This window comes from Astyanax mexicanus, unplaced genomic scaffold, assembly GCF_023375975.1.
Source record: "Astyanax mexicanus isolate ESR-SI-001 unplaced genomic scaffold, AstMex3_surface scaffold_104, whole genome shotgun sequence".
NCBI classification, from domain to species: domain Eukaryota; kingdom Metazoa; phylum Chordata; class Actinopteri; order Characiformes; family Acestrorhamphidae; genus Astyanax; species Astyanax mexicanus.
This window is the reverse complement of record NW_026040030.1, coordinates 25,001-31,957: the sequence shown is the minus strand read 5'-3', so window position 1 is coordinate 31,957 and position 6,957 is coordinate 25,001. Positions and strand designations below refer to the sequence as shown.

The 6,957-nt window shown below is 56.1% G+C and overlaps 2 non-coding genes across 2 annotated transcripts; both read right to left on the bottom strand.

The window, feature by feature from the left end:
- Window positions 1–1,979: 1,979 nt before the first annotated feature.
- LOC125788559 (5.8S ribosomal RNA) lies at window positions 1,980–2,133 on the bottom strand. The gene has a single exon (XR_007429619.1). It is a non-coding gene; the product is annotated as a 5.8S ribosomal RNA (ribosomal RNA).
- Window positions 2,134–2,506: 373 nt separating this feature from the next.
- On the bottom strand, window positions 2,507–4,370 carry LOC125788553 (18S ribosomal RNA). The gene has a single exon (XR_007429615.1). It is a non-coding gene; the product is annotated as an 18S ribosomal RNA (ribosomal RNA).
- Between the last annotated feature and the right edge of the window lie 2,587 nt (window positions 4,371–6,957).

Here is a 6,957-nt window from a genome sequence, read left to right as displayed (position 1 = left end):
CGTTTCGGCCCCAATGCCTCTAGTCATTAGCTTTACCGGATAAAACTGCTGAGGCGAGCGCCAGCTATCCTGAGGGAAACTTCGGAGGGAACCAGCTACTAGATGGTTCGATTAGTCTTTCGCCCCTATACCCAGGTCGGACGACCGATTTGCACGTCAGGACCGCTGCGGGCCTCCACCAGAGTTTCCCCTGGCTTCGCCCTGCCCAGGCATAGTTCACCATCTTTCGGGTACCATCGCGTACGCTCTAGCTCCACCTCCCCGACGGAGCGGGAGAGACGGGCCGGTGGTGCGCCCCCGCGACCCGTAGGGGGGGGATCCCACCTCGGCCGGCGCGCGCCGGCCTTCACCTTCATTGCGCCGTGGGGTTTCGTTTCAGCCCTTTGACTCGCGCACGCGTTAGACTCCTTGGTCCGTGTTTCAAGACGGGTCGGGTGGGTAGCCGGCATCGCCGCTGACCCCGAGCGCCCTTTTGTGCGGAGGCCGGTCCCCGCCCTGGCTGCGCGACGCGGTTGGACGCGGACTGAGGACAGTCCGGCCCGGTCGACGGCACGCGCAGGGGACGGAGGGGCCCCGTCCCTCCCCCGCGGGGGAAGGAAGGCGCGGAGGTACTCACCGCGGCCCCGGGGGTAAGCGGCGAAGTCGGGGCGGGAGGGCGCTGTAAAGCTCGCGGGCCGGAGCTCGCGAGCCACCTTCGCCCCCTGACCCTTCCAAGCCGAACCGAGGCCGGTCGCGGCGCACCGCCGCGGAGGAAATGCGCCCGACGGCGGCCGTTGGCCCGAGCCCGCCGGCGGCCTCCCTCGCGGGAGGAGCTCGCCGGGCGGACCGGGACGACACCGCCGCCGGGTTGAATCCCCCGGGCGGACTGTGCGGACCCCACCCGTTTACCTCTTAACGGTTTCACGCCCTGTTGAACTCTCTCTTCAAAGTTCTTTTCAACTTTCCCTTACGGTACTTGTTCGCTATCGGTCTCGTGCCAGTATTTAGCCTTAGATGGAGTTTACCACCCTCTTTAGGCTGCATTCCCAAGCAACCCGACTCCGAGAAGAACCGCGACCTCGGCGCGGCGGGGGCCGTTACCGGCCTCACACCGTCCCTGGGCTGAGCCTCTATCAGAAGGACTCAGGCCCCCCGGCCCGCGCCGAGAGATACGGACTTCTATACGCCACATGTCCCGACGCCCGTGAAGGACGGGGGATTCGGCGCTGGGCTCTTCCCTCTTCGCTCGCCGCTACTAGGGGAATCCTTGTTAGTTTCTTTTCCTCCGCTTAGTAATATGCTTAAATTCAGCGGGTCGTCTCGTCTGATCTGAGGTCGCGCTCGAAGGGCTGTCGTCGCCAGGCGTACGCCGCCGCGAGGGAGGGCGGGAACCACCCCTCGCGGTCTGGCTGGAAACCATTCGGAGGAACCCTTTCGAGACGGGGAGGTTCGATTCGGCCGGAGGACGAAGGATGAAAACGGGAAGAAAAAAACTTAAGCCCCCCTCTTCGCCTTCTACCGGAGCTATCCTACCAACCTCTCTTTTGCCGCGCTCTCGGCCCGAACGAAAAGGAGAGGGAGGACGGAGATCCGCCGACGGAGAGACGGCGCGCGTAACGGGCAGCCAGAGAGGGTAAAACCCACCGGCAGCCGTCGCTACGACGTCTCTCCACGGATCGCCGCCACCTCTCCCCTCGCCGGAACGAGGAACGGTAGAGGACGGTGTGTGGAAAGCCGGCCTCCGAGACCCATCGCTGGGCAACGGAGACGAAGGCGAGAGGGGTGGACGAAAGTCTTTTCCCCCGCGATCAAGCCCGTCGAGCGGCTTTTGTCGAGTCCCGAACGAGAAGGGAACCTGACCGAGTCTGCTTTTAGGAAGACGAAGGCGCCTCGGATCGGGCACCTGCGAACCTCCAGCCGCGGTCCCCTCGAACCGTCTCTTAACTCTTCCCCGGAGGGAAGAGGGAGACGGAACGAAAAGGTCCGATAGATTGGAATAGCGACCCTCAGACAGGCGTGGCCCCGGGATTGACCCGGGGCCGCAATGTGCGTTCAAAGTGTCGATGATCAATGTGTCCTGCAATTCACATTAGTTCTCGCAGCTGGCTGCGTTCTTCATCGACGCACGAGCCAAGTGATCCACCGCTAAGAGTTGTACTCTTTATGGTTGTTTTTGTTTCGAAGCCATGTAACCAACAGACACAAAAAGTGACGGTTTGAAATAATGTTTTACGGCAGCCGCGGGTACGGGCGCCCCGGAACGCCTAAGCGAACTCGGGGTCATCAAACCGCGCCGCCGAGCCGCCTCCGGAGTAAGAAACCCCGCAGACGGACTTCGGGGGCCAGGTACCCGTCTCCCTTTGGCCGTAAAACACGTTTTTTGCTCAGGACACCGTTTTTCGATCAAGTCATTAAAAGGCCGAAGGGAATCCCTGTAGTTCCCAACGTCGGGCCGTGGCTTGAACATTTTTTGTTTGTGGAAATGGGAGTCGCGCCTACTGGGAGACACTACCAACCCAAGTCCCGGTAATGATCCTTCCGCAGGTTCACCTACGGAAACCTTGTTACGACTTTTACTTCCTCTAGATGATCAAGTTCGATCGACTTTTCAGCACAGCACCAAGGCCCCGCGAAGGAGCCCCGGCGTGGCCGATCCGAGGACCTCACATAACCATCCAATCGGTAGTAGCGACGGGCGGTGTGTACAAAGGGCAGGGACTTAATCAGCGCGAGCTGATGACCCGCACTTACTGGGAATTCCTCGTTCATGGGGAATAATTGCAATCCCCAATCCCCGTCACGAACGGGTTTAAGCGGATTACCCGCGCCTCTCGGCGTAGGGTAGGCACACGCTGGCCCGGCCATTGTGGCGCGCGTGCAGCCCCGGACATCTAAGGGCATCACAGACCTGTTATTGCTCCATCTCGCGTGGCTATACGCCACTGGTCCCTCTAAGAAGTTAACCGCGACCGCGGGGGGCCGCGTAACTATTTAGCACGAAGGAATCTCGTTCGTTATCGGAATTAACCAGACAAATCACTCCACCAACTAAGAACGGCCATGCACCACCACCCACAGAATCGAGAAAGAGCCATCAGTCTGTCAATCCTTTCCGTGTCCGGGCCGGGTGAGGTTCCCCGTGTTGAGTCAAATTAAGCCGCAGGCTCCACTCCTGGTGGTGCCCTTCCGTCAATTCCTTTAAGTTTCAGTTTTGCAACCATACTCCCCCCGGAACCCAAAGACTCTGGTTTCCCCGCACGCTGCCCGGCGGGTCATGGGAATAACGCCGCCGGATCGCGGGTCGGCATAGTTTACGGTCGGAACTACGACGGTATCTGATCGTCTTCGAACCTCCGACTTTCGTTCTTGATTAATGAAAACATTCTTGGCAAATGCTTTCGCTTTCGTCCGTCTTGCGCCGGTCCAAGAATTTCACCTCTAGCGGCGCAATACGAATGCCCCCGGCCGTCCCTCTTAATCATGGCCCTGGTTCAGGAAACCCACAAAATAGAACCGGAGTCCTATTCCATTATTCCTAGCTCAGGCATTCAGGCGAGTTTGGTGCCCGCTTTGAACACTCTGATTTTTTCAAAGTAAACGCTCCGGACCCCTGAGGACCGGACACCCAACCAAGGGCATCCGGGGGGCGCCGGGAGGCAGGGTCTGGGACAGGCGGTAGCTCGCCTCGCGGCGGACCGCCAGCCCACTCCCGAAGTCCAACTACGAGCTTTTTAACTGCAGCAAATTTAATATACGCTATTGGAGCTGGAATTACCGCGGCTGCTGGCACCAGACTTGCCCTCCAATGGGTCCTCACCCATGTGTTTAGGATACGTTCATTCCGATTACAGGGCCTCGAAAGAGACCTGCATCGTTATTTTTCGTCACTACCTCACCGTGTCGGTAATGGGTAATTTGCGCGCCTGCTGCCTTCCTTGGATGTGGTAGCCATTTCTCAGGCTCCCTCTCCGGAATCGAACCCTGATTCCCCGTTACCCGTGGTCACCATGGTAGCCCCCTATGCTACCATCGACAGCTGATAGGGCAGACATTCGAATGAGACGTCGCCGCCGCGGTGGGCGCGCGATCGACCCGAGGTTATCTAGAGTCACCAAAGGGCCGGGGGAAACCCTCGCGGGTCCCCCCGGGTGGGTTTTGGGTCTGATAAATGCACGCATCCCGGCCCCCCCGAGAGAGGACCGGTCAGCGCTCGTTTGCATGTATTAGCTCTGGAATTACCACAGTTATCCGAGTAACGTGTGGAGCGATCAAAGGAACCATAACTGATTTAATGAGCCATTCGCAGTTTCACTGTACCTTCCGTGTGCACTTAGACCTGCATGGCTTAATCTTTGAGACAAGCATATGTTACTGGCAGGATCAACCAGGTTGCTGCGAGTGGTTTTTGTCACAGAAAAAACCATTGGTTCTTAGAGGGGAGAGGGATCGGCCCCGTACCGTCCGAAGGACCCCCCGGGGAGGGGGGGACGGGCGGAGAGGCTCGTCCGAGCTCACCCCTCATTGCTCCCAGTGGAAATTAGTGTGGCAACTCCGCTGCGCGAGTTCCCGCTTGCTTCGGGGATAACAAGGAAACGCTCGTTCCGAAACCGGGGGTCCGGAGCTTTTTGAAGCCGGGTGCTGGAGCTCGGTTGGACGCGAGGACCACCGAGGCATCCGAGTCCGACGGCTCCGGGCCGACCGGTTATCGTGTAGGGCAGATTGAGATATAGACGGGCCGTCTACGACTCCCTCGGATAGGTTCGGAAAGGTCCTCCCCCTGACGGAGGACCCCCCTGGAGGCTAACCCGCTGGGTCGGGTAGGAACGCACCGCGCACAGTGGCCACGGAGGGCCGCGCGGTTGCCTACCCAGGCGGGCTCGGTAGTCCATTCGATCGGGTCAAAATAATGAAAGAGATACCCCCCCTGGAACCGTCTCTGGAAGTTTGGTTTTTCCTCCGTACCGCCTGGGGGGCGGGGGGCGGGACGGAGGCCGACCTGCGGAGCTTCTTGGTCGGGTAGGATCGGGTCCGTGTTATAGTGTCCAAAAATCCACTTTGGAACCATTATTGGGGCTTTATTTAAGCTCTGCCATGCTTAGAAATGAATGGAGAATCATCTCCAGTGCTTGGACCCCTAGTCATTGCCACTCTCCTCAACAGTCCGACGGCACCCCTTTGAAAAACCCCCCGACGAAAAATCCTCCAGAGCGCGGGCGAACTCGCTCCGAGGCCGACCGGAGTGCACCTTCGTCGGGCAAGGGAGTCGGGCGAAGGGGGTCAGAAATCCTGGAGCTCGCCACCCTCACTAGTTTTTGGCGTGAAATGGTAGACCAAAAGTGGGGACTTAGAAAAATTTCGCACTTTTTCGACCTACCACTGGTAGACCGAGTGGGACTTAGTCATTTTTTCAGCTTTTTCGGGCCTACCACTGGTAGACCAAGTTGGACTTAGTCATTTTTTCAACTTTTCGAGCCTACCACTGGTAGACCAAGTTGGACTTAGTCATTTTTTCGACTTTTCGAGCCTACCACTGGTAGACCAAGTTGGACTTAGTCATTTTTTCGACTTTTCAGAGCTACCACTGGTAGACCAAATGGGACTTAGTCATTTTTTCAACTTTTCGAGCCTACCACTGGTAGACCAAGTTGGACTTAGTCATTTTTTCAGCTTTTTCGGGCCTACCACTGGTAGACCAAGTTGGACTTAGTCATTTTTTCGACTTTTCAGAGCTACCACTGGTAGACCAAGTTGGACTTAGTTATTTTTTCAACTTTTCGAGCCTACCACTGGTAGACCAAGTTGGACTTAGTCATTTTTTCGACTTTTCAGAGCTACCACTGGTAGACCAAGTTGGACTTAGTCATTTTTTCAACTTTTCGAGCCTACCACTGGTAGACCAAGTTGGACTTAGTCATTTTTTCGACTTTTCAGAGCTACCACTGGTAGACCAAATGGGACTTAGTCATTTTTTCAACTTTTCGAGCCTACCACTGGTAGACCAAGTTGGACTTAGTCATTTTTTCGACTTTTCGAGCCTACCACTGGTAGACCAAGTTGGACTTAGTCATTTTTTCGACTTTTCAGAGCTACCACTGGTAGACCAAGTTGGACTTAGTTATTTTTTCAACTTTTCGAGCCTACCACTGGTAGACCAAGTTGGACTTAGTCATTTTTTCGACTTTTCAGAGCTACCACTGGTAGACCAAGTTGGACTTAGTCATTTTTTCGACTTTTCAGAGCTACCACTGGTAGACCAAGTTGGACTTAGTCATTTTTTCGACTTTTCAGAGTTACCACTGGTAGACCAAGTTGGACTTAGTCATTTTTTCAACTTTTCGAGCCTACCACTGGTAGACCAAGTTGGACTTAGTCATTTTTTCGACTTTTCGAGCCTACCACTGGTAGACCAAGTTGGACTTAGTCATTTTTTCGACTTTTCGAGCCTACCACTGGTAGACGAAGTTGGACTTAGTCATTTTTTCGACTTTTCGAGCCTACCACTGGTAGACCAAGTTGGACTTAGTCATTTTTTCGACTTTTCGAGCCTACCACTGGTAGACCAAGTTGGACTTAGTCATTTTTTTTCAACTTTTCGAGCCTACCACTGGTAGACCAAGTTGGACTTAGTCATTTTTTTCAGGTTTTCGCACCAACCAGTGGTAGACCAAGTTGGACTTAGTCATTTATTTTTTTTTTTCGACTTTTCGCACCTTCCACTGGTAGACCAAGCTGAACTCACCCAGGCCTGGGCCTCAGTCCTCCACCCAGCCCTGGGCCTCAGTCCTCAGCCAATCCCCTGGGGAACCAGCCCTGGAGGACTCACCCAGGCCTGGGCCTCAGTCCTCAGCCAATCCCCTGGGGAACCAGCCCTGGAGGACTCACCCAGTCCTTGGGCCTCAGTCCTCAGCCAATCCCCTGGGGAACCAGCCCTGGAGGACTCACCCAGGCCTGGGCCTCAGTCCTCAGCCAATCCCCTGG